The sequence below is a fragment of the Crocuta crocuta genome, unplaced genomic scaffold (assembly GCF_008692635.1).
Source record: "Crocuta crocuta isolate KB4526 unplaced genomic scaffold, BGI_CrCroc_1.0 scaffold4, whole genome shotgun sequence".
Taxonomy (NCBI): Eukaryota; Metazoa; Chordata; class Mammalia; order Carnivora; family Hyaenidae; genus Crocuta; species Crocuta crocuta.
This window is the reverse complement of record NW_027529996.1, coordinates 4926971-4946521: the sequence shown is the minus strand read 5'-3', so window position 1 is coordinate 4946521 and position 19551 is coordinate 4926971. Positions and strand designations below refer to the sequence as shown.

The following is a 19551-nucleotide window of genomic DNA, read 5'->3' as shown; positions in this document are numbered from 1 at the left end:
CTTCTTGAAGGGAAGTGTGTCAAAGAATTGCATACATATTTTAAACATATTTTCACAGATGTGAAAGTATATTATTTTGTATATTTTCTATGCAGTTTGTATATAATATCTAACACTTATAAAATACCTCTCATTATTAGTAATAATTCCAGCAACCCCAAATCAGACTATCTCTTCTATTTTGGCAACTGGTCACATTTCTTTAATCTTTCTTCTATCACCTCAATTTTTCTTCTTCAAAGGCAAGTTTTCATAAAGGTTAATTTGCCTCTCCTTACTCAAGCTAATGTAAAGATTTGTTCCCAGTAGTCACTATGGATACCATGATTTTTCATATTAAATAATTATCAGTAACCACAGACCTATCTTATATATGAGTAAAAAATAAAATTCTACAATTGTTTCAAGGCAGGAGGTACCAAGAGTAACTAAAATATAGGTATATCACTTTAAAAGTGTCAGTGTAGGGGTTACCTGGCTGCATCAGTGAGAAGAGCATGTGACTTTGAACTCAAGGGTGTGAGTTTGAGCCCCACACTCAATCAAAAGTGTCAGGGTTAGGGAGTAAGAAGGGCTTGAATTATCTTACTGAATTCATTGAAGAAGTGAGTTAGAATATTTAATAATAATTTCAATTCATTACATATTTTTTAAAGAAGTGGTGAAATTATGTAAAGGGTTCCCATTGGGGGCGCCTGGGTGGCCCGGTTGGTTAAGTGTCTGTCTGACTTTGGCTCAGGTCAAAGTCAAGCCCCACATCAGGCTCTGCACTGGTAGTGTAGAGCTTCCTTGGGATTCTCTCTCTCTCCCTCTCTCTCGCTCTCTGCTCCTTCCTCACTTGCCTGCGTACTCTCTTTCTCTCTCACATAAATAAATAAACTTTAAAATATTTTAAAATAAAAATAAAAGGTTACCACTGAAAAAAGAAGCATGCCCTTTTATGAACAGAGACCACCCTCATGCAGCAGAAACATTTAGCAAGATATTTCAGAAGTTTTTCAACCATTCAAAAGAGAAGATTCTAATGAAGCTATAGTCATGTCACAAAAAATAAGAAATTGCATTAACCGTTTATACCTGCTTTAATGTCCCAAGCCATAACTTGGAAATCTAAAATTTTTAAATGGTATGTGTGTATGTATGTATGTATGTATGTATTCCTTAAACCCTATCAGTAAAAGTGATCTAGCACTTAGCACAGTGTTGAGCCACAAGAACAGTTATAGATGTAGAGTAAATGCCCATTAAATTTCCTTATATTAATTGATGGATTTATGTAGCTAATGAGTGAAATCCAGTCACCTCAAGAAAAGTGGTATCAGCCTGGAGGGCAATCACTTCAAAGTTCATTAGCCTTCCAGCTCATTTCACTTTACTTGACTGGTTTTCTTTTATGCCCTAGATGTGTGAGCCCATAACAATTTTCAAAACTAATATGTAGGAGGTGCGCCTAGGTGGCTCAGTTGGTTAAGCGTCTGACTTCAGCTCAGGTCATGATCTCAGGGTTTGTGGGTTCGAGCCTCGCGTCAGGCTCTGTGCTGACAGCTCAGAGCCTGGAGCTTGCTTCAGATTCTGTATCTCCGTCTCTCTCTCTGAGCCTCCCCTGCTCATGCTGTCTCGCTCTATCTCAGAAATAAGAACAATTTTTTTAAAACTAATACATAGGATACCATAAGACATAGCCCACATCCCCACCCCAACCTGCCTAATAAATGGAAAATACTAAAGCATGACAGATAATGGTGAATGAAGTAAGGATGTTGAATTCTAAAGATAAATCTAAAGGTATCATCAAATTCTTATTACTGATTGTCTTTTTGCAGTACTTCATGCTGATCTGCCTGTACCTGGTTGGCTTCTTGTCAGGTTGTTCTCAATTCTTCTTTACTCTAACTACATATACATAGTTTCCATTTCAAAAGCTAAGATAAATTGTGCTATAATGTAAAGTACTGTATGAGATATGAGTGCATTTGACATGGTTTTAATGATAGAATTGACCTCAACAGATATATAGGGACAACGGATGGCATCCACTATAGAAGGGTAAAGATAAACTTAAGTAGACTAGAAAGTACAAAGCATTTCAGCACTTGAATAGCCTTTGATCCTAAGAACACTACCAACTGTTAAGGGAGGTATATTAAAACACAATGTGTAGGGACACACCTGTTAATTTTGGATAATGCAATAGCCTTGATTTACAAAAGCCACCCATCAACCAAGAAAGGGAACACCTAAGAGATGAGTCATGGCCTTTTCTTGACCCTTTGGCTGTACTGGTCAAGTGTATTGTTTAACACACACACCTACACACACCCCAATAACAAAAAGTAATCACTTGCTTTTTTGACAAAAGACTATTGTCAGGACATAGATATGAAATCTGAGGAATCTCTAGTAATCATACTATGAATACCATTAATACCTGGGGAAGATACGATGACCACACCCACAATGTTCTCTCCAAATGACTTATACAATCTAGTCTTCCCAGTAGGATGAGGCAAAATGATGCACTTCACCCTAACTATAAGGAGGCTTAGAAATAGTCTAGTCTTCAAGAACAGTTGTGACAGCAATTCTTCTGGTAGCATTAGATAATGACTAGTCGTACAGTCCTCCAATTGTGTATTTACTTCCTCAGAGAAATGAAAACTATGTTTTTAGATCTGACAAGCTTAATAAAGGATGTCTGTAAATCATATTGGAATGTTTAGTTCACACATTAAATACGCATTTGATTTGCTCAAAAAACTCTTTACATAGCTACAATTGTGCCAGTCATTATGCAAGGTTATAGGGGCAGAAAGTGGAATAAAAAGATGGATAAGACTGAATTCCTCTTTGCATAGAAATTTACAGTCATACAGGGGAAAAATAAGGGAGGAAGAAACCATGGAGGAGGGGAGGGTAGGAAGATTCACATTATCCTCCCTGTTACTTTTCAATATATATTTTGTATTTTAATTTTTTATCATTATTTTAAATTTATTTCTTTATTTCGAGAGAGGAGTGTGCAAGGGAGGGGCAGAGAGAGAGGGAAAAAGAGAGAATCCTAAGTAGGTTTCATACTGTCAGTGCAGAGCCTGACTAGGGGCTCAAAACCACGAACAGCAAGATCATGACCTGAGCCTAAGTGAAGAGTCATTTGTTTAACTGACTGAACCACCCAAGTGCCCCTTATTATTTTTTTATTTTAGGAAGAGAGAGAAATCATGCACATGCAAGTGGGGGAGGGGCGGAGGAAAGGAGGGGGAGAGAGAGAGAGAGGGAGAATTATAAGCAAGCTCCATGCTCAACATGGAGTCCAATGCAGGGCTGGATCTCACAACCCTAGGATCAGGATTCCAACCAAAATCAAGAGTCGGATGCTCAACAAACTGAGTTATCCAGGCGTCCCTATATATTTTTATTATTATCAAATACATATGGTTGATGCTTTGAAAAAGTAGTTCTACAAGGTTTTCCCTTTCCCATTACATTTAATAAAGGCAAATGAGGCGTTCTTCCAGAAGGCTCATGGAAAAGGCAGCATGGATTTTATTTTAATTTCAGTATAGTTTACATACAGTGTTATGCTGGTTTCAGGTGTAAAATATAGTGATTCAACAATGCTATACATTGCTCAGTGCTCATCATGGTAAGTGCACTCTTCATCCTCTTCACTTATTTCACCCATCCCTCACCCACCTCCCCTCTGGTAACCATAGGTTTGTTCTCTGTAGTTAAGATTCTATTTCTTGGTTTCTCTCTCTCTCTCTCTATTCCCTTTGCTCATTTTTGTTTCTTACCTTCCACATATGAGTGAAATCATATGGTATTTGTCTTTCTCTGACTTAACACTCTCTAGCTCCATCCATTTTGTTGCAAATGGCAAGATTTCATTCTTCTTTATGATAGAATAATATTCCACTTATATATAAGATATATATAATGATATAATACATATCTATCTATCTATCTATCTATCTATCTATCTATCTATCACATCTTCTTCATTCAATCATCTATCAATGGACACTTGGGCTGCTTCCATAATTTGGTATTGTAAATAATGCTGCCATAAACATAGGAGTACATGTGTTCTTTTGAATTAGAGTTTTTGTATTTTGGGGGTGAATATACAGTAGTGGAATTGCTGGATGATAGGGTAATTCTATTTTTAACTTTTTGAGGAACAACCGTACTGTTTTCCACAGTGGCTGTGCATTTCCACCAATAGGAGACAGCACAGATTTCTAACATAGGGTTGGTATCAAAAGAGATGATCTGTTTATAGACTCCTAAATAGGAAGGTTTGCTTGAGAATCACCACCTGGTCTAGATTTCACTAATAGAAAGAAAAAGGAAACACTAATTTTCACCATACCAAACAGCAGAATCTTTTTTTGTTTTCTGGACATCATCTGGAAGGCACTGATAAACACACAGGTGGAAAATCCCCATATGATAATCAAGAATTGGCAGCAAATGTATCGACGACATGTTCCCATAGATGACTGTGATTTTTCCTGATTCTCCTGACTCACCTAAAAAGATCAGAATTCAGGAAATAAATTAGGGGTCAATCTTAAGTTAATGGTCTGTGTGGGAAACTTGTTTTGGATGTCTGCATTGATAATGTGCCCTTTGTCCAAAATAAAAGTATTAGTATTTTTAACTATTAGAAATATGCACATATCTTGAGAAGGAGATTTGTAAGTGTACATATTTCAATGCTTACAGTATATACAAAGATGCTATTATAGCTATTCATTTTATTTTTTCCCCAGTTTTATTGGTATACTTGACAAATAATTGATTTTATTTAAATTCAATGCATTCCATCAACTACCACCTGCCTTCTCCACAACAAATACTATTCTGGACATTTTGCAAACATCAATCCATTGTATTGTCCTAACAACTCTTTGAATTAGGTATACTTAGGTCCAATTTATTACTCAAAAACTAAGGCTCTGTCTTCTGTGATACAATATAAGATTAGAACTTCTTCAAAGGACTTCTATCCTACTTCAACTAACAGAATGATCCAAAAATTTACTAGCAACCACCAAACAAGAAAAGGGGTTTAAACTAGTGCTACAAACTTTAAAATCAGGTGCTCAAAGAAAGAAACAGAAGATTCTGGAGTTGAGCAGAGAAGCAAGTGCCTTAACTCCTAACACCACCTCTACCATCCAGACATCGTAATGAATTTGAAGAATTCTCACTAATCTCAAGTCTTGAGAAAGGCAACCTGGATAACACCCTTGTCTTTCTTCTGTCCCTCCTCCTTTTTCTTCTTCCTCTTCTTCATCCTTCTTTTCACAAAGCAGTAATGAAAGGGAACCGGGGTGGCTCAGTCAGTTGAGCATCTGATGCTTGATTTCAGCTCCAGTCACACTCCCAGGATCGAGCTCAGCGTTGGGTTCCACGCTGAGTGTGGAACCTGCTTGGGACTCTCTCTCTCTCTGTTCCTCTGCCATTCTCCCTTGCTCATGTGTACTCTCTCTCTAAAATAAAATTTTTAAAATGTCTTTTAAAAAAAAAACAGTAATGGAAACTGGCAAAGAAAAAGACAGAATGCTCAAACCCAAAGAAAACCTAATTCAAGGAACGAAAGGAAACTCCCTGAACTTGCATCATTGTATAAAAATCAAATAAGAATAAACTAAAGAAACCAAGAGATTAAATGAAAGAACAAAGTAAAAAGAGGGCTTGTTAGTCAAATGGAAATTTTTAAAAAATGTTTATTTATTAATTTTTGAGAGAGAGAGAGCACAAGTGGGGGTGGAGCAGAGAGAGAGAGAAGGAAACATTGAATCTGAAGTAGGTTCCAGGCTCTGGGCTATCAGCAAAGAACCGGATGCAGGGCTTGAACCCATGAACTGTGAGATCATGACCTGAGCCAAAGTTAGATGCTTAACCAACTGAACCACCCAGGCACCCCAAAGGGAAAATTGAAGACTAAAATAATATCATTAACAAGCAAATAAATATATATATAAAAACAGAATAGTGTCTACTAAAAATTTGAATTACTGTAATAGAGGAAAACTCTGAGATAATCACAATATATATTGATGAAAATGAAAACAAGTGAACACAGAGAGAAACTGAGATGGAAAATAAAGACAATCAAATATAAGGATAATTATTGTCTCTTATTTAGAGAGCCAATATTGAATCCATGGAAATGCACCACTTGGATCTTCTATCTTGGGGAATGTGAGTTTTAATATTTTTCCTTCTATGGTAAATGTAGACAAAAGAATACTTACATTTGTTTTGCCTGTGACCTTGCCATCAGCAGAAATTAAATGTGTTCATATGAAATCCAATTAACCAGACTTTTGAAATACCTTTAATGTTCATTACAACTTCAAAATTATGGTAGTTATTAGTCCCATCACTAGATCTGATTGTTTAATGTGTAATCAAGAAACACATATATTTTTATATCACAAAATTTTAAAAATATTTTGATAATTGATCTTTAATATATTGGCCTTCTTTGTCATCCTATGTATTATACTTGTAAGCTTTTTAAAAAATTTTTTAATGTTTATTTATTTTTGAGAAAGAGAGAGACAGAGGGTGAGCAGGGGGTGGGGTAGGAGCAGAGAGAGAAGGAGACACAGAACTGTGAGATCATGACCTGAAGCGAAGTCAGATGCTTAACCTACTGAGCCACCCAGGTACCCTACTTTAAGCTTTTTTAAATATTTATTTACTTTTGAGAGAGAGCAAGAGAGCAGGGGAGGGACAGAGAGAGAGGGAGACAGAGGATCCAATAGGGGAGAGCCCGATGTGGGCCTCAAACTCATGAAATGTAAGATCATGACCTGAGCCAAGTTTGGATGTTCAACCAACTGAGCCACCCAGGTGCCGCTATATTTTAGGCTTTAAAAAAAAAAAATTCTGAGGGGCGCCTGGGTGGCTCAGTTGGTTAAGCGTACAACTTTGGCTCAGGTCATGATCTCACTGCTTGTGGATTTGAGCCCCGCATCGGGCTCTGTGCTGACAGCCAGCTCAGAGCCTGGAGCCTGTTTCGGATTCTGTGTCTCCCTCTCTCTCTGACCCTCCCCTGCTTGCTCATGCACTCTCTCTCTGTCTCTCAGAAATAAATAAAAAACATTAAAAATTAAAAAAAAATTCTGAAAAGGGGTCCATAGACTTCACCACTGCCAAAACGGTCTACGACACAAAAAGTACTCCTACAGTCACATCCCAGAAAAGTCTGCAGCCCCTACAACATTACATAACACATGGAAAGGACCCATGCAAGGGAAGGATCCTGAAACTGAATCTCCATCAGTTTTACAATAAATTGATCACTGGTTGTTACTGAAGCAGTCATTCTAAAGGATTAAAACTCAAGTGTTGGGGCTCCTGGGTGGCTTAGTCGGTTGAGCATACGATTCTTGAAATTGACCTTGGTAATGATCTCGCAGTTTGTAGGATTGAGCCCCGTGCTGGGATCTGCACTGATGGTGTGGAGCCTGCTTGGGATTCTCTCCCTCTCTCCCTCTGTCTCTGCCCTTCCTGCGTACTCTCTCCCTCTCTCAAAATAAATTTTAAAATTGAAAAAAAAGAAAAGAAAAAAACCCCACCCTAGTGTTGATAATGTCAGAGTAACAAGATAGTGCCCCTGACACAATGACAAGATTGTACTGTCACTAGAATGCCTCTGCAGACTTCTATGTGACGGAGAAAAAGTCTGTCTTGCTTAAGCTACTATATTTTGGTGTCTCTTTTGTATAGCAATCCAATCTGTTCCCTAACTGATATATTACATTTGCAAATATGACTCCCAAGAGATAAAATCATTCCCCACCACTTGCAATAAAAAGATGAATGACAAAGAAATAAGGATTTGGGGGCCCGAAAGGACCTTACCAACTATAGCAACCCAAAATGTAACTCAACCCACAGACTCTTAATAAATGGTAGAACTGGGGAGAGTTGCATATTCATTATTAGTTATTTTTCTTCACAGTATCTAATCTCCTAAAAATATCTAATGCCTTACAAATACAAATATTCAACTGAAAATTATTTCATGTTAACCATGTCTAGTGAAAAGCATTCCTAAATTTTTAAACCTTTTCCACCAAAAGAAAAATGAAGAAGTTTCCCTATATATGTTGAGCTGTGCAACAAAAGTAACGCCATCATCCCCTTCTCTAAATTCTCCCAAATCTTCATTTTATACTGGTGCTTTAAGAGAGGAAACAACTTCATAGAAAATCAGGGGTTTTTAGATGAAAAATCAAGGCCTGAACTGATACCTTGCCTAAACTTGTTTGATAATTGCTTTTGGAATTTGAACTCTAAGTATTCTCTCCCTCTAATCAAAAAGCAATATACACATCAAGTTGACTTTGTACCTGTGCTTTGACCCACATTAATGTTGCCTATGAGTATTAATTTCAAATTATATGGCTTAACCATTAAAATTCTCAATTCATAAGAAATAAATGCCTATATTTTTGGAAGCTATGCATCAGAGATTGTTTCTCAAAGAGGAATTAACTTCAAAAAATCCCTTTCCCCCCCCAAATACTAACTTTCCAACTGGATTCTTTTTCCTCCAGTAGCTGTCAAGGAACGTATGTGGAGTGTTCAAGTTCACAACCAGCCCCACGTTTTGTTTGCCTAAAATGAAGATCCCAAGAATCACACAGGCAAAGAAGGCATGGTGGCCCTTCTGCCTGAATTGTCTACAGTACTTCTTGGCTTGGAAATCTCCTCTTCATCTCTCAGTGCCTGTTAGTTCATGCACCTTCAATGGTGCCAGCTAGAATCAGCGGCTTTGTCTTTTGTTTCCATAGCATGTAAGTTAGGTCCCTATTTTAGCACTTGCAACCTACTACTTGAATCTGATTATATGCTGTCTCCTCAACCAGATTATGAGTTCCTCAAAGTTAGGGGCAGAGTTGTCAGTCCTCTCAGTGATGCAGGGATAAAATGGGTGTGGAATCAGTAAGACAGAAACCGGAAGAACAAAGTTTGATAAGAAAAGTTAGAGGTAGAATGCAGAGTAACTCCTCAAGCCAACCTTCACCTGCAGTGGCTTTTTCCTTCCAATGCATTCAGTTTCAATGAAGAAAATGAGATGAGTAGGGTTCATGGCAAAAGAATCTTACTAACTATAGTAAAATAATTTTCTTATAAGAAGCTCAAGGTAATTTAAGGTTTATCTCCAACTGTGCCTTTAAGTGAGGCTGACTCATCACACATTGTATAACCAACACAAGTGCTCAAAAGTGAAAGCTAGGTCCTAAGCCTTCTCTTCTAGCAATTGCTTTGCACCATTTTGCTTTGTTTTTCCCACATTTGTTCTTTGTTCACACTACCTACCCTATACCTATCTCAGTTTATCACACTAGAACTCCCTGACTCTTTCTGCTGGAAATCACTGGGAGGGAATTCAGGTCCATTTTCAGGCTTCATAATGCAGTTTTCAGGCTTCACGGTTGTAGTTGGGGTTGGGGGTGGAAGAAAGAACCCCCAGGCAAAGACTCAGGCACTGGCAACTGGAAGTTCAGGAAAGCATACTGAATTTTCCAGGGACATGTTTAGGACACTGACAGCATGTACTACACATTGTCTACTATGGGCTAAACTAATACTTTTTTTTGTATAGGGGGAAATGCAGCCATTTTATGCTAGTTCCTTAGTCAGACTATTACATAGATGATAATGGGATAAACAACAATCTTGGCCTTACCCCATATTATTCTGATCCCAAAATGAGCCAGAGGGCGGAGGGTAGCCAGAGTATACCTATACTTCCTGTCTTTAGGATTACTATCTTTATAAATTTGATTACCCTAAGTACCTCACGTAAGTTGATTCATACAGTTTTTTCTTTTTGTGACTGGCTTACTCTACTTAAAATAATGTCTTCAAGGTTCATTCATGCTGTAGTGTGTATCAGAATTTCCTTCCTTTTTAAGGCTGAATGTATATACCATAGTTTATTCCTCTATTTGATGGGCATATAGGCTGCTCCCACCTCTTGGATTGTGAATAATGCTACTATAGACATGGGTGTATAAATATCTCTTCAAGTCTGTTTTCAAGTCTTTTGAGTATATACCTAAAAGTGGAATTGCTGGATCACAATTCTATTTTTAATTTTTGATGAACTGCCACACAGTTTTCTATAGCAGCTGCACCATTTTATATTCCCACCAACAGTGCAAAAGTGTTTCGATATTTCCGTATCCTTACTAACATTCATATTTCTGTTTGTTTTTCTGTAGTAGCCATCGTAATAGATGTGAGGTGGTATAGTTACCTTAAACAGAAAAGGAAATCAATCACTAAAAACTGTTTGAAGCAGTGGAGCAGCGAACTCTAGACTGGTCTTCCAGAATGATTCCCAACACCATAAACTAATTCACTATGGGAGCGATTACGTTTGTCACTATCACAAAAGAGGGAATCAAAAGGCTGCTATTGGAACTGCTGAGTTCATTAATGAACTATTGCTATTGTGGTATCAGTTAACTATGCCTACAACAATGATGCTTGACAAACAACCACAACTTTTCATTACCCTTAACGATAGTAGGTATTTATTCAGCCCATGAGCTTGTGTGTGGTTGGCTGGTGCAGGCTGTGTTTGTCAGGGGCAGCTTGATTGAGGCAGCGCTGTACCATGTGTCTCTCATCCACTTCCTGGGACCAATGGCTTTACAGAGGATGTTCATTTCATGGTGCTGTCAGAACAGTGAGTGGAACTTAAAGAAAAAGTGCCAAAACTTAAAAGACAGGTGTCAACAACAATGCAATGCAAGACAATAAATATTAGTACAGCACATTAACAAATGAGTTTGTGTAATCAGGTAAAACCCACTACAGCGCACGTAAATATTGTGTCCAGAAAATATTCTTTATTTTAAAAGAAACAACTTCCAAGCGTTGCACAGTGGCAGTATTGTAGCCAATGAGTTTCATCCGAGGCAAAAGAAACCACTTCCAAATTCCAGATATTGGTGAAGTTGATCTATATCTTTTGTTTGTTTGTTTGTTCATTTATATATTGGTGTGGAGGAGAAAGAGAGTATCCTAAGCAGGCTCCAAGTTGTCAGCATAGAGCCCGACACTGGACTCCATCTTATGACCTTAAGATCAGGACATGAGCCGATATCAAGAGTCTGACAGGCTCTTAACTGAGTCACCCGGACGCCCTGATTAATATCTTCTAAAACTTTGTAGCAGGGACTCCCTTCTGGCAGCACATTCCACATTTCCATTCCTGTCCTTCCTTTTTCCCCCCTCAAGTAGGCTCCATCTGACCAAGGCAGGGCTCAAACTCACGACCCTGAGATCAAGACCTGAGCTGAGATCGAGTCAAGTGCTCAATCGACTGAGACACCCAGGTGCCCCTCGTCTCTACTTGTACAGTGACATTTCCACATTGACATCGAAAAATAGATTCCAGCCTGTTTTAGAATATAACCATTTGATCAACACAGGAATGTTCATTTCAGTAGCAAGATTCTTCTGGGCAGGGAATGAATGACAGCAGAACACCTCATAGTAAGATAAACCAACACACAAAAACCCTGTTGTATCTGGTGCTGAAGATCCAGTAGGTGCTCTGAGATTAAAAAATCTATCTTCAAGAAACTACAAATATGATAGTTTCCAGAGAGAGCCCCTTTGTTACTGCATTTTCTTCCTGACCCAATTTTGCAGAAACCTGGTGGCATAACCTTCAGGGCATAGGAGAAACATGTTGCTTATAAATCTAGTTTTTAATATATTTTAATGTAATGATTACTGCTCTGTTGTGAATCTTAAAATTATGTTCTTTTAAATCAGGCTTTAGGGAACACCAACATTATTAGTTTTCTATATAGAGTAAGGGATATAAAATTCCAACTATATTTAACTTAAAAACAATTTGCCTTTAGACGTAATGGTAAACTCTATGTTAGTTAAAACAAGCAGAGCAATCAACCAGACATTCTAGAATCTCATCTCTCTCATCCATGAACCTTTGCTCATGCTGTTCATCCATAACAGAATTCCATATAAATGTCTCTTTGCCCAATCACAAGCTAAATATTTTTAAAGGCAGCTCAAAGTCTGAAGTGTGTATCTGCACATGCATGTGTATATGCGTGGTCAAGGACTCAAAAACACAGACATCCAAAGAAGCTAACCCCAGTGAAGGTACCTTTATGGAAAACATTTCAAGAATCTCATGAAACATGAGGATGGGAATACTGGACCTGTACCAAACTGGTCCTGGGGAGTTGAGAGTTACCTGGAACCACAGCTATACTACTTCTCAGGAGCTCTTTGGTCCTGTTTCTCCACTAGAATCTTTTCTCACCAGAACACAGTCATGAACTTCACAGCTTGGCTCCTCAGTTTCAGAGACCACCACTGGCTAGAATGTCCCTTGACATTCCTTAGTTCCAGGTTCCGAGAGAGGGATTGTGATTAGGTCAACACTGTGACCGATGATGAGCCTTCTTTGGGTCCTCTAGAATAACCAACTAGATCAGAGAACACATATCACAACATTGTCACTCAGGCATCACGGGCAAGATGGGCAAAGACACATGCGTGTAGTGCGCCATTCGTGTATACATGGTTATTACTTGTAAGGCATATTATAGCTTCACAATATTACATTTTAAAATTTACTCTTTGTCTTCATCAAAATTCAGCCAGAAAACAGAAAACCTACTTACATATTTATAATAGAGGGAGTTTAACAATTAATAGAGGGAAAATTGATAACACAAATTATAGGAGAGCTGACAGTAACAAAATGGGAGACAGTGAGGCAACCCAGAGATTAGTAAGAGCAGAGAGCTACAAGCACCCTGAGGCCTGAAAGACAAAAGGAAGACGAGCTGGTGCTACTGGGATCTAGGATCAGACTTCCCCAGCAGAAGCTAGAAGCTAGAATCAGCCTAAATACAGGGACCTGAGGACATGCAAGAGGCTGGAGATGCTGCTTAGGGAGAGAGAAGGAGAGAGATACTCTGGCCTTTCCCTTCCTCCCACTTTTTAGTCTTCTCCTGTATCTGCCACTGGCCTGACCCTCCTGACATGGAAAGCTGGTCTGTTAGTCAGCTTGGGCTGTCGTAAGAAAATACCATAGACTGAGTGGCTTAAACAGCAGAAATGTACATATCAGAGTTCTGGGAGCTGGAAAGTCCAAGATCAAGGTGCTAGCATGGTGAGTTTTCTGGTGAGGATTCTCTTCCTAGCTTATGGAAGGCTGTGTTCTTGCTGTGTCCTCACAGAGAGGACTGGGAAAGGGAGGGAGAGGGAAGGAAGAGAGGGAGGGAGGGAGAGGGAGGGAGTCAAGAGGGAGAGATCTCTTCCTCTTTTTATAAGGCTACAGCCCTCTTGGATAGGGCCCCACACTTATGCCCTCACTTAACCTTAATTATCTCCAAAGGAACCTATCTGCAGATACAGTCATCTTGGGGGTTGAGGAGTTTTAATATATGAACCTGGCAGGACACAGTTTAGGACAGAGCACTAGGGAAATGCAGCTTCTTGCCACCCCTACTAGACTGTGATACAGAAAAGGCAAGAAACAGATCTGAGCACAAAGGACAGGCATACTCTTTCCAGTACTACGAGGTATACACCATCATTCCTACTTTACATATTAAGAACAGACAAGTTCAATAAACTTGTCCAAAGCCACAAATTAGTAAATGACAGCAGAAGATTCTAATCTGGGTCTTCTCATTCTGAATCCCTCAAATAATAACTTCCATTGAGCCCTCAACATATATTTCAACTATCCTGAGCTCACCTTTCTTTGATTTTTATACTACTTTTATTCTTTACCTTGCAGTTCATCAGAGGTTACCATCTTGTTTTACTTCCATCATTCTTGTGAAAAATATTCCATTATGCTACATCTCTCCAAATGAACCAAAAGTACCTTAAAATCAGGGATCGCATAGCTCTTCAAACAGTGCCCATCATCTTGTCTAGGCACACAGTAGGTGCTGAATAGCTGAGTGATTTTCTCCCACAATATTTGCTACAGTATTGTTGAGGAAGATCCTATTATTTCATGTTAACAAAATCCTTCGTCTAGTTTCCAAAATGCCACAGTTCTCTACTCACTAAGAAAAATTTCCCATGACTCAAGGAAATCATCTGTATAAAGATTGTTTATTTTAGATGCAATCCCATAGAATGGCCTATTGGTGTGAATCAGGATCTTTAAATATTTTCCAGTTTGCCTCTTAACTGAGTTATCTGTCAAGGTTATCTTTTATCTTCTCCATTATTCATCCTTATTGTGAAATTGCTATCCTCTTTTGCTATAACTGTCCTGCAAATATCCAGCTTGGTCACTGTTGATCAGCAATACACCACACCATACTTTGTAGATAAAACTTATAGAAAAATCATAAATTTCCTTGCAAAAGCTCTTGACGGAAAATGATAAGATTTTTTTGATTGTCACCATCTATGTTATGCAATATGCAATGTATTTTGAAATCACTCGGAATATTATAAGCATAATCAGATATAAAACAAGACTAAATTTTATAGTAGTTGCATCAAAATATCAAAACCACGTTACCTTTCAGTTTACTTTATCTGAGTAATGTAAGAAGTCATAAGTAGTAAAAAGTTTTTCTCTGAGTGTCTAACTCCTTGGTCACCAGCACTTTCTCCACATTACTTCTTCTGGCATGGCCGCATGAACTCTTCACCCCTTTCGAGAATGGCAGTTCTACCGTTCTCCCCATCCACTACCACGAACCCCACTCCTTCCTATCTTGACTGCCTCCCTTGCCCCAAACGTTCTTTTTCTGCATCTTCATTCAAGCTGCTGAACATTCTCAGAGAAAATAACATAATCCAGCTAAAAGATTTCTGTGCTTCTGTCTTTTTTGTGGGGTGAGAGGGGTAGAGGTTGTTTTGTCTTTTGTTTTTGTTCTTCTTTTGAGGAGGTGGAAGGCTGTACCTTAAGTTTTAGGGAAGGTTGATCGTTCCTANGTTTTGTCTTTTGTTTTTGTTCTTCTTTTGAGGAGGTGGAAGGCTGTACCTTTTCTTAAGTTTTAGGGAAGGTTGATCGTTCCTGTCTAACCCAAACTATACTTAATATTAAAATTTCTTTAATTAAGGGGCGCCTGGGTGGCTTAGTCGGTTAAGCGTCCGACTTTCGCTTAGGTCATGATCTCGCGGTTCGTGGGTTCGAGCCCCGCATCGGGCTCTGTGCTGACTGCCAGCTCAGAGCCTGGAGCCTGTTTCAGTCTGTGACTCCCTCTCTCTCTGACCCTCCCCTGCTCACGCTGTCTCTCTCTCTCTCTCCTAGAAATAAATTTAAAAAAACATTAAAAAATTTTCTTTAAAAAAATTTAACTTACACCTATAGTTTGAAAAGTCAAGCAACATGAAAAGATTTAGAGGACAAAACAAGTTTCCCTCCAACTCCTCCAAACTCCAGTAGGTGCCCGGGTTTTCCTCCCTAGGAGCGGCTAGTGTTTTCATTTTTCTCTGCCTCCTTTGCAGAATCATATCATACTACTCAAGATAGGCTGGGTTATGCTGTGGTAGAAAATTTAATCCAGTGCCTCAGAGGTTAGACACAACAAAGGTTTTTGGTTTTGCATCAAACTACATGTTCAAGCTACATCACCTTGTGATGCTGCCATCCCAGCATTTGGCTTCCAGAAGGAGAGAGCTGGACGGTTACACAAGAGCTTTTCTCTACTTGGACTCACACTGGCCAGAGCTAATCACATGGTCCACTAAACTGCAAAGAGCAATTTTCTGTGTGCCCAGGAAGCAGAAGAGACCCAGTTTTTGGTAAGCACTAATAATCTCTATCGCCTAAGTACTTACAATGTGATTTTTACACAAATAGGAGCACATACTAGACACGCTTTTCTACACTTTGGCTTTGCTCTGTTTTTTGCACTTACAATGTATGTTGCATAAGACAGTTTTCGATGTATGGCCATACTGTCATTTCTTTACCTAGTATTTAGGTTGTTTATCATCTTTTGTCACTACAAACAGTAGTGACTATTTAATCAATATCCAAATTAACAGTCATATTAATAATAACTGGCATGCATAGAGACCTCATAATATGCAAAGCACTATCCAAAATCCATTGCATGGTTTAATTTATTTAACACTCTCAGCACCCCCATGTGAGACATGACATAATTCATAGGTACCTCATGTACAGTGGCAGAAACTGTCCTTACACCCAGGCAGTTGGCCTCAGAGCCTGTCAAATTCACAAAGGTGTTTGCATCTATAAGCACAAATTTCTGTAGTATAAATTTCTGTCAGTGAAATTTGTGGATCATAAACTGTTTACATTTTAAATTCTATCAGATATTTCCAGAAGTATTAACTACTTTTTGTATCTTCCAATTCCACCCTGTTCTGAGGTCATCCATTCCATACTGGCTTCCACAAGCTTCTTGCGTATGCAAACTGACAGCACCTTTTCTTGACGTTCTCAGCACTGATGCATGGGAATCCCAGGACCATGGGGAGGTTTAAGAACTTTACCCTTGACCAATGAGAGCCAACTGATGAATGCTTCTCTCTTTCTTCCCCAGGTGGGAACTTCTGTGACACATTTCCTGCAACTCCTCAGAAGATTTCACAGAACTGAGTGGCAGTCTTCTGAAGCAGCGACCAACTGAGGAGCACACCTTTCTACTGGCCTTTCTTCTTCCTTTTTGGCTCTCCTGTCCCTCCTTCTTGCTCCCTGAGATCACTTCCCAAATACAGTATCTGCTACTTGTCTCAACCCTGCTTTCTTTTTAACTAAGTGTAGTGAATTCAGTGGCTCAACCCCCAGAGCTCCCCTCTCTCTTCCTTTCTCCTGCCCCTGGGACAATTGACTGCTGGTGTTCACAGCTAAGTACTTTTCACGGTGTTGCCATGACCAAAGGAAGCTGCTTCATCCATGCTGATAGCCCCTCCCACAGGCTAACCATTGGCTGGTAGATTTGGGGACAAAATAGCCTTGCCTTGATCTGAAACAACTCTGAAGGTCAAACTCAGCTTCAGAGATTTCTGTGGAATTTGCCAAACCCTTCTACTCCCTCTGCTCACTCCTGCCTTTCTAACTCCCTTACTTGTGGTATTCTCGAGAATAGTCCCCAGTAAACCCCTTACATTTCTGTATCCCCCTCAGAGTACATTTCCAGGAAACATGATCTAAGATATTAAACCCAGACCATTAGTACCAAGAGTAGCCCTAGAAGACAGGTGCTTAGGATGGGATTTGGCAACTGGATCAATCAGAGACAGCAATAAGACCCCACCACAATTCCCAAGACCATCAGTTGTGAAAGACTGAGGTGAAGTACAGGTGAAAGCAAAGTATTGGAATATGCAGTAAGGATGGTACTTAATTATAATGATTGTGGTGGTAGCCTGAAATGTTTTTATTTGAAAGGTTTTATAGGGACTAAACAAGTGGATTGCACAGGGATATCATGGGGATCTCTATTCCTGAATTCTTTAAGCATTGATGGAGGCACTAGACACTGCATTTTCTCTGGACTGTGGTATTACTTATGATTCACTATGTTGGCTGGGTGGTGGGGCGGGGTGGGGGGAACAGTTTAGAGGCATATAGAATGACTGGTCTGTCAGCACAGCAACTGACACAACCGTCTCCTTTAATGAAGAGACCCATCTTATGGCGTATGCAGTGTGTCAGTGGGCACGTGAGCACTAGATTCATTCATTTTAGCACATACCTTCCAAAGCATCTAGCTTATTCGATGGTTAAATAAATTTTTACAGGCTCAAATAACTCTCCAATTCAAGGACATTTTGGGAAGGGTTGGGGAGAGGGAGAGCACAGTCCCTGAAATGTAGTGAAAGCTTTAAATCAGCACTCTATAAAGAGTGTTATGTCCCCAGAATACATAGACCTAGGTTGGAATACATAGACCTAGAAAACAAGAAGTGGGATTAATCTCTTTCACTATCATTATCAGGGACATATTTTCAGTTTCTGTGCTTTCCTTCTCTGAAACTCTGCATTTTGTCAGATTAGATTCTCATTCTCAAGAGAACACTTCTGCTGGAGAACACAGTAAGAATTTCTGAACTAGAAATTCTGATTACCAACCGGTCTCTCCGGGCCAGTGGGCCAGCAGTCAAAGAAAGAGGTTACTCTACTGTTAGAGAAAATAAATCCTGATTATCATGAGAAGATAGGCAGGATTATGTTTTTAACTCACAGAATTCATGAGGGTATCCCTTGGTGTTTCCATACCTAGGAATAATTATGAACAAGTGATTGCAGCAGCCATAGTCCTCAGTGGCTGATCATGGCTCCAAACTCTCAGAGTGAAGGCCTGAATCACTTCCATCCCTTAACCCAGTCAAGCAAACTGGACTAGCTGAAGATATGCAAATGGCCTAGAAGCATATAGAAAGATGCTCAACATCACTAATCTTTAGGGAGATTCAAATTAAAGCTACAGTGAGAAAACGCTCACCCATTAGGATGACTATTTTTAAAAAATGGAAAATAACAAGAGTTGGCAAAGGAAATGGAGAAATTGAACCCTGTACATTGTTGATAGGAATTTAAAATTGTGCAGCCACTGTGAAAACAGTATGGTGGTTTCCCAAAAATTAAACATAGAATTACCATAGGATCTAGCAATTCTATTCCCAGATATATAAACAAAAGAATTGAAAGTAGGAACTCAGGGACACCTGGGTGACTTAGTTGATTAAGCATCTGACTCTGGATCTCAAGCTCAGGTCTTGACCTTAGGGTCGTGATTTCAAGCCCCACGTTCGGTTCCACGCTGTGTGTGAAGCCTACTTAAAATATTTTTAAAAAGTAGGGACCTGAACAGATACTTGTACACCAATGTTAACAGTAGCATTGTTCACAATAGCTGAAAGGTGGAAAAAACTCACATGTTCATTAACAGGTGGATGAATAAATACAATTGTGTGTGTGTGTGTGTGTGTGTGTGTGTGTGTGTTATAATGGAATATTATTTAACTTTAAAAGGGAATGAAATTTTAAATATATGCTACAGCATGGATGAATCTACAAAGGATTATGCTATGCGAAATAAGCCAGACACAAAAGGACAAATATTGTATGATTTCACTTACATGAGGTACTTAGAATAGGCAAGTCCATGGAGACAGAAAGGATAATAGAGGTTAAGAGGCTAAGAACAGGGGGAATGGGGAGTTGTCATTTTAATGGATATGAAGTTTCTGTTTGGAAGGATAAAAAGTTCTGGAAATAGAAAGTAGCAATGGTTGCACAATATTGTGAATATACTTAATGCCACCGAATTTGCACTTCAAAATAGGTATAATGGTGACTTTGATGTTATGTACATCTTACCACAATAAAAAATACAAAAAAAGTTTTAAAAAGGAATACATGTAGAGAAATATTCCAGTATACTGATGCTTTATCTACTTGTTATCAAGGATGCAACTAGATAGAAATTTAGACAAAACAAAAACAATTTACTGTTTTCCATTTTTGTTTAATATTGAATGGCATATTCTTCTAGAATATCAATTGGGATA

General features: G+C 38.9%; 2 long non-coding RNA genes across 2 annotated transcripts; one reads left to right on the top strand and one right to left on the bottom strand.

Moving 5' to 3' along the window:
* Positions 1 to 4385: 4385 nt before the first annotated feature.
* Positions 4386 to 12402, bottom strand: LOC144231050 (uncharacterized). Its single transcript, XR_013334970.1, has 3 exons — positions 12272 to 12402; positions 10553 to 10736; positions 4386 to 4532 (listed from the first exon to the last, which is right to left on the bottom strand). It is a non-coding gene; the product is annotated as an uncharacterized LOC144231050 (long non-coding RNA).
* A 271-nt stretch (positions 12403 to 12673) lies between these two features.
* On the top strand, positions 12674 to 16771 carry LOC144231048 (uncharacterized). Its single transcript, XR_013334969.1, has 3 exons — positions 12674 to 13198; positions 15511 to 15807; positions 16578 to 16771. It is a non-coding gene; the product is annotated as an uncharacterized LOC144231048 (long non-coding RNA).
* The last annotated feature ends 2780 nt before the right edge of the window (positions 16772 to 19551 follow it).